Genomic DNA, 14,834 nt, shown 5'->3' with positions numbered 1-14,834 from the left:
GAGCTTTTTTCATTTCGTCTCATCATTTTTCATTTTGTTTCATCTCTTTTTCTTTAAGGTTATAAACATAAGGCCCAGTTCTTCTGTTTACATCTCTTTGAGGTTAAATCCTGTTCATCTTGTATTTGTATGTTGCACATATTCCACCAATTTCAGTAGCACTACATTTATATAAATCTGCAGTAAAGGAGATCAGAATCAAAACATATAATACCAGAAAAATTGGAATAGCTCCATGTTGAAATCTGCAGGAACAAAGTATTGTCCAGGTAGATCAGCAAAAAGTCCTGAGTTAGCTGCACTAGTTTTTGTAGTGTTCTGTAGTTATTGTGATATATTCACAAAATCTCATGCCCTTGGACTGTACAAACAGCTATGGCTAAGAATAGTGGCAGCAAACACAGGTGAGAAAGGTGCTCGTACTGCACCTTTCAGCAAGAAAAGTCCCCTTTCAAAAATATTTTCCTTCATTTTATGGAGGCAGAACTATACATACCTATGAATTGCAGACAAAGAGTTTAGAAAAATTGTAACCAGTGGAGAGTTTGGAGGTGAGCCGCAAAAGAATGTGGCGAAAGCAGGGACATGGGCTGTGATGTTGCTGTGGTTTTGCCACACCTTTTCTTTAATTTGGATGCTTCTTACCAGATGGTTTATTTTTCAGAAGGTCACAGCTCACCTCCTTTCCACTCTGCCTTCTGGCAGAGAATGGCTCCAATTCAGTGGTTCCCCACAAAAACATTGGGTATTGTCTCATAAATGGTACTTTTTCACCTGGGCAGGCATAAGGAAGAGTACAGGGCCAGTTTAGTAACCCGGTCCTCTAAAGCTAATAGGAGGGACTACAGCGTAGTAGTTTGCTCCAGGCTGAGACTATGATTCTGCTGCTGGCTCTGCCACTAGGGTCTTGGGTAAATTGGGACTAGTAATTTCATCTCTTCATGTCTTCATTTCTCAGCCTGTCAAAGCTGGGGCAGAGGAGGGAGGGAAACACAGGGGTGAGCACCGATGATAAAAAGTACTAAGTTAATGTTCTACTTTCCTTTTTTCAAAGAAGTTGAACATTTTATCAATATTGCAATTTACTATTAGTAAACCATAAACAACAACTAACTGCAGATAGGGTTCTAATATAGATAACCCAGGATCTGATGTGTAGCCTATAAGACAATCACAAACAATACCTAATCTGCTGGCTTTTTTTTTTTGTAGTTGTTAGGAGAGCAAAATAGGCAATGCCTTTCTTTGTTTTTCAGCTCTACAGCAATCTTGTCATTGGATATTTTTTCCTGTGTATGTGCCTCTTTGATGTATATAAATAGATAGATACTAAGTTAAAACTGACTTCCAAGCACATCACCTTTTTAGAAATTATTTTGCCTTAAAAATGGCGTGGATAGTGAGGAATTCCATTGGAGCATTATAAAAGGAAATCTAATTTTTCGGCTTGGGAGAAATGGCTGCTAATTCTAAACTACCATTTTCATTTTTCTCCAGCAGAAATGCACATTTTCCCCAACCATAAAATTTTCTCATAATAGAAATGAGCCAGTCCCCAAGGGTGTGGTTATCAAAAGATAATCTCACCCCAATCTGATTAGAGGCATAAGGCTCATGCCTCAAAATGCTCCAGGGTGTGATTATCTTATGATAACCATACCCTGTATCATGTCTTATTGATTAACTAATAAAGCTTCAGCATTATTATTCAGAGGAGGAACTAAGATATCAGCAAGAGATCTGATTCTGGAATGAGAAAGATTCTTTGAGGCTCTCCAGATAACCTCTCTTGTTCCGATTATAACCTCTGTGAAATTATGGTGTCGCCAGATGCCAGTTTTTCTTTCTTATTGGTGATTACATTGATGGTTTATATAAACTGAATCATACCCAAAAATATACTTATATAAAGACACATTATCACTAGACTGGTCCCATTGCATTTATATTGAAGATTTAGGTTGCACAGCAGAATAGAATTAAGTTTTCTGGAGAAGATTTTGTAGTCCAGACGCTAACTGAGCATGTCATTCAGGGCAGTGCTAAGTCCTGTGTGTGGCTATGATATTGAGGGACCTCTGCTCCACTGCTTCCATGACCACACACGGTATATGAAAGGGGAACGATAAAGCCATCCCTCGGGCTCCTGAGTCTGCCAGTCCGAGTCATTCAGAGTTACAGATTTAGCACAACAGTCTAGCCCTTAAACCTCCTAAACATTAGCACAAAGAGGCCTTGAACCAGTGCATGATCTTGTGCAGAAGCTTTAGCTACGGAGCCACCTCCCCCCTCTCTGCAGTGTAGTTTCAGTGCTGTATAAAAATACTACTTAATGATGTGGGACTTGCTTGAACAGGCAATCTGAAGGCTAATGTCACAGGAAGCAGATTCTGATCTCCTCTGCATCAGTGAAAAGCTGGAATTATTTCACTGACTTCAGTGGAGCAAAACCAGGTTAACAGATACATCTAAGAAGAAAATATGGCTGGTGTATGCAAAAAGAGCTTCACTAGGAATTTGCTTGCAGAGTAACTTCTACACATTGATGTCAAGGAGGCAAAATGTCCCTCTCTGTTAAGTTATACGTGATTTTTAACACAAAAGGCAACATTTACATAGGAATTGCAATCTTTTTTATAACAAAGTGAGATGAAAATCTGAAATGATGAAATATTTGATCAAACTTCTCATGTAGGGATGTGCAGCTTACCCCTAACAAAAGAATCATTATACAGCAATGCAATCCACACTACAATAATCCACTATAATGAATTCTTTGGCAAATTTGCTGTGTCTGTTGTGTTGCCATACGCTCCGTTAATGGAGAATGTTAATTTCTTTAGCTAGCTGGAGAGCTGTCATCCTGCCCTTTCATGCTGTGTGGCAAAAATAGCTTGCTGTTCCTAATGCCAGCACAGCTCCATTTTGGATAGTCGCAGAGGGAATGTGGGTATAGATCAGGCTCTGGAAAACACTGGCATTTTCTGTATCACGTTACCTGCAGCTTCCCAGAGCAGGCTCACATAACTAGTAGCCAAAAAAGGCTGTTTTCCTTCAGCATTCTCACAGATACTTCCACCCCTGTGGCTGTGCTGCCAGTTTTAATTAGGATTGAAAGGGAACTGCAAAATCTCTAGAAGAGACAAGGTGTTAAGACTGTAACCAATCTCTATTCCAAATTTCTTTCAGAGGATTCATTCTACTTGAGCCATCTAAAGATTAGCCATAAATTAGAATCTGAGGTTTTATCATCTAGGTTCTATCTGCAGGCAAGGGAGAGAAATTAGTAGCTTCAGAAGGTGAGTGATGTTATCCTAGGATAACAGGAGACAGGATAAATCACCCTCTGGAGTGTCTGTCTCTCACCACCGTCGAGAGAGAGGGAGCCAAGATGACTAATTTGGACAAGAGGCCTAACTTCTTATACAACCATGTGAGGATGTATAAAATTTTTTATATAACCATGTGAGGATTACTGCCTTTATTATAACCCAGTCTTAACTAGACCTCGGATTATCAGTGTTCAGATTTTTCGCTGTTGTATTCCTTTCCTGATCTGCATGGTAAGTGCTGCTTTGCCAGGCTGCACACCATGCAGCTCTGGGCAGTGGAACTACCTATCTCCTGTGCCTATGGTTTAGTGCCAGACTCACTCTTGCGTCTCGTCTTTCCCTGCACAATGGCTCCCCTGCAGAGAGACCTACAACTCCTGCCAAAGACGCATCCTATTGAGGAAATTTCCCCCTTCAGCAGTACCTTTCTATTCCATTGTTAAGCACTATGACTAGAGTTCATCCTAAATCTTAACACATATTCTTCTTATCATGAATAAGTTACAGTCCAGGTGACAGAAAGCCAAAAGGCAGGGCAGATTTAGAAGTCCAGAAAGTAAAATAAACCACCGCAGTGGTTACATTTTAAATGTAAAGATATTTTAGCACTGTCATTTACCTCTCTATGATAATCTTAGTTTTGTTTTCCTATGATTCCTGTAAAATATTTTTCTGCTTTTGTTTCTGCTTTTGTCCATATATTTCTTGTGGAAAATGTCATGTTCTCTAACCATGGCCTTAACATTTTTTTTTTCAGAGAGATAAAAAACAAATGGTCATCCTGACTATAGAAAGCAAAGTCAATATCTTTCCATTTGCTGAAACATCCTAGAACAAAAAGCACACCTTCAGGACAGGGAAATGGGTTGCTACCAAAGAGAAGAACTCACAGACTCCCCAGTGTACATCATGCTGTCTACACATCTTAAGCAAAAGCCTGCTGGTTTAAGTACACGTAGAAAAGCAGTTCTCCTCCTGCTCCCCACAGTGAGATGGACAAAGGACCTGACTTCCACTTGAAAGAGAGTGTTATAATGCTTGTGCACTCCAAAGGTCCTTTTGAAACTTAAGAACTGATCATCTATTTCCAATACAATTACTTTACATATATGAAATGTATAGTCCAACATAAAATCTCCAGTCCTTCAAAATCTGTGGCACATCATTAAAAGTAAAAAAGCATCTTTGGGCATGCCCTGCCAAATTCAGGCTTATATTCAATGGCAGTTTGGTTTTTTTTTTTCCCCCAAACTTGTCTGCTTTCCTTGCATATATACAAGGCCACAGCAGATGCTATGAGACTGTTCATTTGCCTTCCTTTCTCTGCACATGGCTTTTCTCTGCCTGCTCTACATTCCTGTCTGGTACCTGCCCCAGGGAGCCCCCCTAGATGGGAGCAACGAGGAACTGAGAGTACTGCACAGCCTGCAGAGCTGTGCTAGGAACTAAGTAAGTTCACTGATCTTCCAGCCTCCTTCATCACAAGCACAGATCATCAACAACCAAACATATTTCAATGAGCCAAGAATAATTCATGCAAACTATCGTGGGCACCCTTGAACAAGCCATTCTACATTATCACAAGCCTGAATGTGTGCGTGTGTGTGCACGTGCACACGTGCGCCCCTGTGTGTGTATGTCTGAGCCAATATCCAGAAACTGGTAATACCTCATTTTACACTTCAGGTTTTCCTGATTTCTTGACTCTTTTTCCAAAATTCTTAATAATATTTTGAACATCTTGGAATAGCAGAACATATAAACAGACTTCAAATGGAGCAAGTAATTTGAAAAAAAGTAACTACTTCATTAAACCTTTGTATGTGTAAAATAAAGAAATAAAACATGTTTTGTCTGGACTGTATTAATCCACAAATTCATATATAGTTTGTTGCTCATTTAAGTGTAAGTGCGTGCAGTTAATCACAAGGCAGGATTCACTGTTTATTTGTTTGCTAATTTGTTTGTTTTTTTGTTGGCATTATCCTAGTCCATGCATTGGAATTGCTACATGGTTGTAGTTATGGAGGTAGTGCTGCCACGAAAGGTTAGAAGTTAGTATCCTTGCTATTACTGAAAGGTATTTTATTCCATAGATGGTTTCACTGATTTCAATAGGATAACTTGCAGAGTAAAATATTCCTCAATATCAGAAAAGGAATCAGAACCTGGTCATGTGTCTTCTGGAATATATTTTGGGAAGTTGGAGAGTAGATTTCAAAAAAATGTGTTATTTTCATCCCTGCAACAGGAAATGCAACTGCCTAGATCAATATGTAGATGCACCCTATGTATTTAAACGTAGCACCTAAAAGCAGTAATGCAAAAGAAATGGAACTTTCAATCCTGCACTGTGCAGTTTTTTTAACAAGGAGTTTTGGGCAGATTTTAATTTTTGGTAAAGACCACAAAGTGTTGTTATTGCTGGATAAAAATAACAGCTGCAAGGGAGGCTGAAATTCTTTCTGTGATAACAAAGAACAAAGGAAAGACTCTGCATCAGGATTTGTGTCAGCTTTAACAGCTAAATTGTGCTCTCAGCTCGGTGGGCAGAATTACCACTGAAGTCATTGTGTGTCCACATTTGGCCATGTCTGAGGGTAGAATTTGGCCCAAATGGATGACCAAATTCAGGGCTGAGGGCCAACAGCCAGTGCATGAATTGTCCTTTCACTGAAGCCCTCCAGAAAATGGAGTTAATACTAGTGAAAGGCTTATCGATAAGGCTGTGCGCTATGAGGGGAAAGGGAGGAAGAAGGGTTTAAACCACGTCAGTCCTCTACCCTGGCTGACAGTACATGCCAGCAAACATCTGTGCTAGCACAGATGAGCAGGGAGTATATTACCTGTACCTCTTCTGAAGAAGTGAAACACACCTCAGTGTCGTTTGTAGAGCGCAGATCATGTTTATGCTGCTGCTGCTCAGAAAATGCATAATATCTCTAAATGAGGCCTTTTGTTTTCAGGTCTATGACCAAACAAAACACAATACTATCCCTGCTCCTCTGAGCCAGAAAAGGGCCTTTGTGTATGATGTGTATCAGTCTGGAATGTTTATTCTGCACAAACCAAAGAACAACAGGATAAAGCAGAGTTTGCTCATTCCTGAATAAGTTAGTATATGTGCCCTGGAGACGTTCTGATCTTTGGTCTATGGCTTCTGAAAATTATATGCTGTTTCTAAGCCTTTGACTTTTTAAAAGATAGGGCCAGCCCTGCACAGTTTGGCAGTGCAGTGTGAAATGAAAAATGTAGACGTGAATGATCTAAGAATGTATTTTTTTAATTACTGGAACATGTGTTTCATTTCACTGTGAAGACAAGAGGCAGAAGGGACTAACGATTTGGGAGTCCCTGAGAGACTGAGGCCTAGATACAATATATCATATTCTCCCCTTGAACAGTGGCCCTGCCATAGAGCAGCGACCCATTAAGTGCTACCTTTACTGTGTGCGGAGCTCAGATAAAAAGATGTAACTCACAGTAGGGCAGACCCAGCGCAAACAGTCATTTACGTGTCACCAAAGCCCGCAGTATGAAACTTACTTGGGACCGAGACTAATGCAAGGCTCTGTACAAGGGAATATGTTCTCGGTTGAGAACATTTTTCTCATTTTAAAAGCTGATAATATAATTTTTCTGTAGTCACTGTAGATGTACGATGGGTACAATGCTTGATTTAAAAGCTTTTCTCCCTTGGGAATGAAGGACAAAACAGAATAACTTCATGTTGGACACTTTCCCGCTCTGTAGGTGACTTACAAGTTATATTTTAAGCACAACCTTATGTTTTCCTAGCTTTTGCCTTGAGCTGGGTGATATGGACCCCTGTGAGATGCAAATCCAACCAAGCAAATAAATAAATAAATAAAGAAAGAAAGAAAGAAATCATAACTAGATGTTACTACTGAGCAATACACATCTGAAGACAGGGTAAAAGGAACAATGTTTGCTTGAATAGGAAAGAGATGTTTGTGGCCTTTTTGTTTGCTTCTTACAAATATTTGCATGCTCTCTGATTATTGCAAAGATTGAATATTAAGCTAGACATTTACTTGGAGCAAATAAACCCTCTCCCAGCGCTTCACACTTAGCACCAAGTCTGTAAAAAGTGTACAGGCCCCTCATGAGCCTCTAGCACCTTACTCACACTCTCCCACTCTGAGCCGAGACTGTTTCGGCAGTGATCACCTATGAGGGACTACTCCTGGGTCCATCGCACTCAGCAGTGTGGCTTATTTGACATCTGTATCACTTTGGCCCTTGCTCTTACTGTGGCACCTGCCTCTGTGGATCCTGTTGTAAAACTGGTGTCTTGTTTTCTTTTCTTTAGAAAAAGGAAGACAGCATCCATCCAGTGCTTTTGCAGATTAGAAACTAACGGTGCATGATCTGAAGCAGCTTAGAAAGAGGATGTCATTCCTACATAAAATATATGTGAACAGCCTCTTTGTTTCTCTTTCCGTATGGCCCTTGAGTGTCTTTGGGCTATATCCAAAAAGGGACTTGGACGTTATAATGCTGAAGGTCATAGTTCCTGAGCTGTAGGCACCCTTTGGCATTTTTAACATCCAAATTTGATCCATGGGTATGCTGGAAATTTGGCACCTTGGAGTGGGATTTATAGAAGGCAGCAGAGTGGGGAGCTGCCAAAGCTGAGCAATAGCACTGCCAGGGAGAGAGGGGTATGTTTTAAATTCTGTCCTTTGCTGAAAATTAAAAGTCTTACTCTGGGCAACAAAAGATATCATTTTGGAATCACTCTCCTGAAACATGTTCTGGAAAGTCTTCTTTCTTTGAAGGAATGAAGGACTACATGTTTGGCTTTGAGAAAGTACATGTTGTCTTGGTGTTGAGGAGTCCACTGTACGCCTCTGAAGAATGGCAGCTTGTCTTCAACAAGCTCTTTTCTTCTATGACATTTACAGAGACCTGAATAAGTCAGGTTACAGATGTGCAATGTGTACTGCCTGACAAGCTGACCATTACTGCCATTTTTCTTGTAGTGCCCTCTGTGCCTACCTGTTGTCTCTTTTTTATATTAAGATTGCAAGTCATATAGGGAAGGAAATGTCATTTTGCTCTTTGATTTGCTTTTTCGTCTTTGCATGTCATCAAGTTCACTGTGGTTCTAGACCAAGACAGAAATGAGTTCCTCTGCAGATCTTACTCTGTGTGTGTTCTTGCATTTTATTCAGGAGACAGATGCAGTGTCACCTGATGCGTAAGCAAGAGAGCAGATATTAGGACTATTGGCAGTGAACGTTTTGCAGACAGTTGTTGGTAAGGAGTTACTTGCTGACTATCATCACAAATAACTAACTTGGAAATCTGAAGCGATGGGTAAGTTCAGAAAGTCTTTATGCTTTACGTGGTATATTTATACAAGGCCTGTCACTTTTACATCTGAGCAATTCTTTGCTGGCTGCAACAGGGAGTGGAAGAGGGAAGCCTTTCAGCATCTTCCCCAGGATGTCATGGGCTCTGTGATATTCATGATAAACTTTAAAGAAAAGGCTACTATGGCACAGGATGGGAATGGTGCATTCATTGTCTTAGGTGGAAACAAAACTACTGCTAATCAACAGGCAGATCTATAATAGCTGGTTTGACCTGTTTAGCTACTAAATAAATATTTGGCTTCAGATAAGAGTTGGCATTAAAAAAGAAAAAATCAACATCATTAACTTTGTAGAAGAACAGCTGGAGGATAGTATCAAAAGGAAACTCATATATCTCATGTTTATTTTTGTCTATAGTGCACAGACCTCATCGCATCTAATTTTTGCCATCTACAGGTTAGACGCCTAGTTGTCTAGACTCTCTCTCTAGTCTGAGGAGAAAGTGCTAGATGGGATGAATCACCTGCCACAGGTGCCTCTTTTTAGAGATTTGTCTCAGGTGGCACGAATGTGTCTCTAGAAATGCCTGTTTCTCTTCTTTGACTGCAGGTGGAGACTTATGACTACCCCAGCTAAATGCCTAACTTTTAGATAGGTACAGGTGAGTAAGAAAAACCCTACGCTTCTGTGTGCACCCTCCCCACCTGCTCCCCATCACTGGAGATGGTAAAAGGTTTTAATTAGAAATTTTCTTCTGGACTAACATGATGGGGTAGCACTATACTACTCCTTACTGCCAGCTTACTCTAATCACAAAGAGGTCTGGGCCAGGAAAGGCAGTCCTGAGCTGATGAGACACCTCTCATCTCCTTCCGAGAATCTGTGAGAAGTGCCAGGGCTCACAGCTGCACTGGGAGCATCAGCACCTCCTGGCCTTGCAGGATTCAGGGCGGCATCAGTGGGGGGGCTGCAGATTGTTTGTGGCTGTGGTGCCAGCTACATATGCAGGTGCCCCAGATCTGAACGAGCTAGAGGAACATGTCAGCTTTGCCTGGGGAATAGGAAATAGAGAGATTTCCATGTGGAAATACTGATGCAGACATGGAATAGGCATAATTATTTGCATGAGAGAAAGATTGGCAGTACTGCTACTAGGACCCCTCCTGGAGAGCTTCTCCTTTGCCCCTAGTAATTCCATATGCAGTGGACACGTAGCTTTGGGTCCTTGTAGAAGATGTGGAAAAAAATCAGACTGTGGTTGCCTCTTGCTTCTGCTAATAAAGTAAGAGTCATTCAAGTCATTTGTTCCTGTGCTCCATGCAATAGCAATCATTTGTGGGCAAGCTGAAATTACCAAAAATTCACTTTTCTTAACAAAAAATTAAATAAACAGCCTTGTGAAGCTCATGTGGAGCTAGCCAGCTTAACCAGCTGCCAAACCCTGCTCAGGAAAGAAGGCAGATGAAAACAAATATGTTATCACTCCACCTTAGCTAGCCCATACTGCAAACTTCTTTCTCTCTACTTGTCTGCCACTTAGACATCTAGACAGGCTGTCATTATCAGCCACCCGCTGCCCCAGCCTTGCCCCAATTTTTTTAAGCCCTACAGCACTGTCATTTGATGTGTCTGGTGAGAAAATTAAAGTAGATGAAGACTGAGGATACCACTCCCTTAGGTAATGATATATTCTGATTCCCTCCAGCTATCTTCCTGACAACCCAGTCCTCCTCATTCTGGCCCTACTCCCCTATTCCACAGACCGGAGAATAATTAAAACTCCTCTACATAAGGCATAGCTTCATTCAACATTCAGCTTAGATTCTGTTAAAAATGCTTGTGACAGATGGGGTATATTCTGTGCCATAGCAATAAGTTAGTTGGCATGCAATAGCCAGCAGGAAAAGCAGGCAAAAATACCTGGCATGCAACGGCCAGGAAGGAAAGGAGACACAAACACTGAAGTGCTGTGTACTTTTGAAACACAGCCTTAAATAAGGCCTCATAAATTTAAACAACAAATGCTAGACCTTGAAATTATTATGCAGGTATTATCTCGAATGCATTCAGCAGATACAAAATCACAAAAATATGTCTCCTGATCCATCAGCTATGCAAGACACCTTAAGATGAGATGGGCTGTACAGTTATTTTGGAAATCCAGCAATACTGCAAGTCAGAAAAGCTGCACCTTGAAGGTCAGCATGATTGGGTTGAAAGTACTTCCTCCAAATCATATTGGAAAGCAAAAGGGAGATCTTTATTGAAGTGAGGTACAGTCACTTTGAGTTGCTTAATAAGGGAACCTTTGGAAGAAAGTTTCCAGAATAAGCAGCTCAAACTCCCTCAGCCTGTCAATATGTGGACCCTGGGGTGATCCTGGAAATGTTCATTTTCAGAACTTGTGCTTTCTATCACGAGTAGTTCTGCTGGTCTCCAGTGTAATTAGTCACATGTTTATATGCAGGAATTGGCACTAGGAAACTTCCTTCCTATCCTAAAGATGTAGGCAAGGGAATCAAAAAACCCTACAACAAACATACAGCTCATTTTTAACCCAAAGACACCCATACCCTGTCATTCTGACAAAATGATACTCTCTTGAAAAGCAAAGCTCTCATGACTTGTGATATTATCACAGCCTTGGAATGTGTGCACTTGCAGAGTTACTGTTTTTCTTTTCTTAATTATATTAAATAGTTGATGGATCACATGCTATTGTAACAAGAAAAACAGGTTTGATAAAATGAAACAAATATTCCAGTGAATAGAACAGGTAGCCATAGTTATTTTTTGAAGAGATAAAATAGGCAAATATGAGAATTAGGACCAGAATAAAACGGAATGTGCCATTGTTTCCTTAATTATGTGAACAGAGTTTCGTGTTCCTCAGAAGCCGTACAAAAAATATACGCTAGCCTCCAAATGATTGTTCTCTGAGCAGTTTTTGTTTGCTAAATGTTGTGTAAGGCAACACACATGACTCTAACCCAGGCTCTGAAGGGAGCCCTGGCTGAAACAGGCAGGGAACCCTGCAACGTTCATTTATTCCATCCTACAAACTCTATATTGATTTCAGTGCAACCTCCATTGTCCATTTTAAGTCAGGAAATAGTGAATGTCTGAGAATCTGAAATAGTCCTAGAAGGGCAAAAACCAATAGGGTAGTGCTGCCTGAGCAGTGGAGGGTACCAGCTGCGGACTACTAATAACCCTGGGTGAGCAATTTTAAAAAAGGGAAGAATGCACCCAGTGAAGGGGAAGGAACTCACACCATAACTAGACGGGAAGACTGAGCATGAATATTGGGGAGCAGAAAGGGTTGCACTCCCTTGTGGGATAATGACAAAAGGAGAAAGACTCTCAGGCGTACTGGGGATCCCCAAAAGGGCATATATTATTTTTTGTCTAATTCTTAACTCTCTTGTGTTTTTCTGTGAGTGAAATGAGTGACTGCATGGTCAAGAAGTTTGTTTGTGAAGGCTATAAATGCTTTACCTACCACGTAATCCTGAGCGAGTTAAACTGGGAACTGGTACAGCTATGTCATAAACTGCATAATCCCTAGATGTACCAGAGAAAGCACCTGCCCCTTAGAAAAGGTGCATGAAGGCTTAGAGACTCTATGGATGTAACTGGCTTGAAAGCAAATAAAGTCCAGAAGTTGGATTCAATACATCAGTCCTGTGCTGGCTCAGAGGAACTCAACCGGAGTTCCCTTGGGTAAGGGTTCATGGCTGAAGATGTCTGACGGTCCCAAAGGTAAGGCATTAAAAATTTGGGGCCCTGTTTTTTGGTTTCATGACCTTCATGGATAGTTTCAGTTTTCCAGCGGGTCTGGCTTTGATATCCTAAGACATACACCAGAAGTTATACACCTGATTAAAGTTTATTTGCATATAATATCCTATTGCTTTTTCACCAAATAATCTAAGAACTGTCAGCTGCTGGTATTTTCCTAATTGGTTGGTGCTGGTAGTCAGAGTTTTGGGCTAACATGGTGAAGAGAACAGATAATATCCAGAGGCATGGTGGCTGGGTAGAAGAATTGTTGCTGCTAAGTGTGAGGTATCCATTCCACCCACAGGAGAAGCTAGCTAGTTTCAAAACAAAAGGAAGAAAAGATGGCTCCCAGTCAAGAGATCTTGCTGGAGTGGCTAATCTGAGAGTCTTTCAACTAAGCTCATGAAAAGGAGTGTAGGGAGCTCATGAAAAAGCTCATGAAAAAGAGGGTACATGTGTACCCTCTTACCTGACAAGATAGCTTCCAAGCAGAAGATAGCTTCCAAGAATTGGGATCTGCTCAGTATTGCTGAGAAAGATCTGGGTTTGTGGATTTTCCTCCTAAAGACAGCAAGGCTGAGCTGACTGGAACAGGAAACTATATTACTTAAATGTGTGGACTTTGCTTTGATATTTCCCGGTCAATAGTTGACCTCCTTGCCTGTGACTCAGAGGCCCTTTTATGGGAACAGCTTTACTGAAGATACAGGTTTCAATATGGAAGACTAGATTTCCTTACTTGCATCTGTCTCTAATAAAGGAAGAGGAGTCACTCTGCGATCTATGCACTTCACCCTGTGTTGTCTATTATTCATGGAGAGACCTAGGATAACAAATGATGTACTGAGCAGACCCAGCCTAAGTATTCGGAAGAACATTCACAGCAGGAAAAGCAGGGGGAGTGTGGAAGAATGTGGGATGAGAGAACAACTTTACTCTTCAAAACTGCCTTTGTAAAAAAACCCTGTTAGACATGGGTGGCTCCTGATCCTTGCTTTTTTAAAGGGAAATAAACTACAGCAGAGCATACTGCCCACCAGTAATTGCTAACTATGCCCAGCAACGGGATAAAAGAAACACATTTAAGAGTTTTTTTTTTAAGAAAAATTTTAAAAGGTATCAAGTTTGGTATTTCAGTATGAGTGAATTGATCTGAGGTTTGTCCATTATAACAGGAATACTATATCAAATTAAGTCCAAATGCATGTTTAACACATTTCTAGTTTTCTAAGCAAGTCAAAGATTTAGCATGGCACTCTGAAGATAACCCAAGAATAGGACTTTTCAGTTAGTAGTAGTAGTTTTGCTTAAGTTTTCTTAAATGTGCCTGAATGTATATGCTCATGAAATAAAAGTAATGCTGGGATTGAGAGACCAAATACTGAAAGCCAGAAAATCCCCCGAATTCAGTGTGCAATATTAGTCAGTGTGCATCTTGTATTTTTTATAGGAGTAAGCCAATAACGAATTGCCATAGGCCTTCATTAGGAGTACATGCACCATATGGTCAGAATGCCTGGGGCGTTCCTGACTGCACACAGCTAGTGGTCTGAAACCTTCTGCTTCTCATAGCAAGGATGTCAGAGCACACTTAAGACCAAGTGCTTTGTGAATCTGCCTGCTCGTTGTTACTTCTCCTTCTCCTCTTCGTTACTCCCCGCCAATCTCCCTGGCTATGGTTTCCCAGCTGGCGTTTTTCTCATTGCTCCTACCTTGGCCGCTCCAACTACTCCTGCAGCTCCTTAGCCACCCTCCTTCACCCTCACATTAAAAGTTCACTGTTTGTGATGTATCTTATGTTTTGTTCAATATGAGAGGCATTTGGAGAAGCAGAATACTAGGGCTTTATTGATGGAGCTCTACAGAGATGTAAAACAGTGCACTCAGGTAAAATGCTGCTGAAAATAATTTTGAAAATATTGTAAGGGGAAATGTTGAATGATCATTCAAGGCCTTTCTTCTGCAATATGAACACTTGCTGCCATTGTTGGTGACACTAAGTTTGTATTGGCCAACATGATTTACGGTGGCATAAACGTTGGGGCAAAGATTTAGCTGAAAGTCTCTTTAGAGATGTCCCCTAACCTCAGTTATTTTCTAGGAGTGTTACCTACCCTCAGCTGTAGCCCCAAATCAGTTGTTAACACCACCAAACTCAGCAATGACCAAGTGGCAGTGAAAAACTGAAGCTTTCTGATATAGCTCCAATATCTTTCCCCCCCGCCTATCCTCCCAACTCTTCTGTTCCCTATCCAATAACAGAGGTAATTTGCAGACCATCTTATTTTCATTTAGGACATCTTCCCATCTCTGCCTAAGAAATTATTAGCCTTAGTGGTTTCGTTAACCCTGTTCTCACAAGTATAAGCACTGGGAG

General features: G+C 40.8%; 1 protein-coding gene across 1 annotated transcript in view; it reads right to left on the bottom strand.

The window, feature by feature from the left end:
• Positions 1-14,834, bottom strand: part of LOC104146868 (uncharacterized) — a 73,726-nt gene that overhangs the window by 31,086 nt on the left and 27,806 nt on the right. The gene's annotated exons all lie outside the window — the stretch shown is intronic.

This window comes from Struthio camelus, chromosome W, assembly GCF_040807025.1.
Source record: "Struthio camelus isolate bStrCam1 chromosome W, bStrCam1.hap1, whole genome shotgun sequence".
NCBI classification, from domain to species: Eukaryota; Metazoa; Chordata; class Aves; order Struthioniformes; family Struthionidae; genus Struthio; species Struthio camelus.
This window is presented reverse-complemented; position numbering and strand designations above follow the sequence as displayed.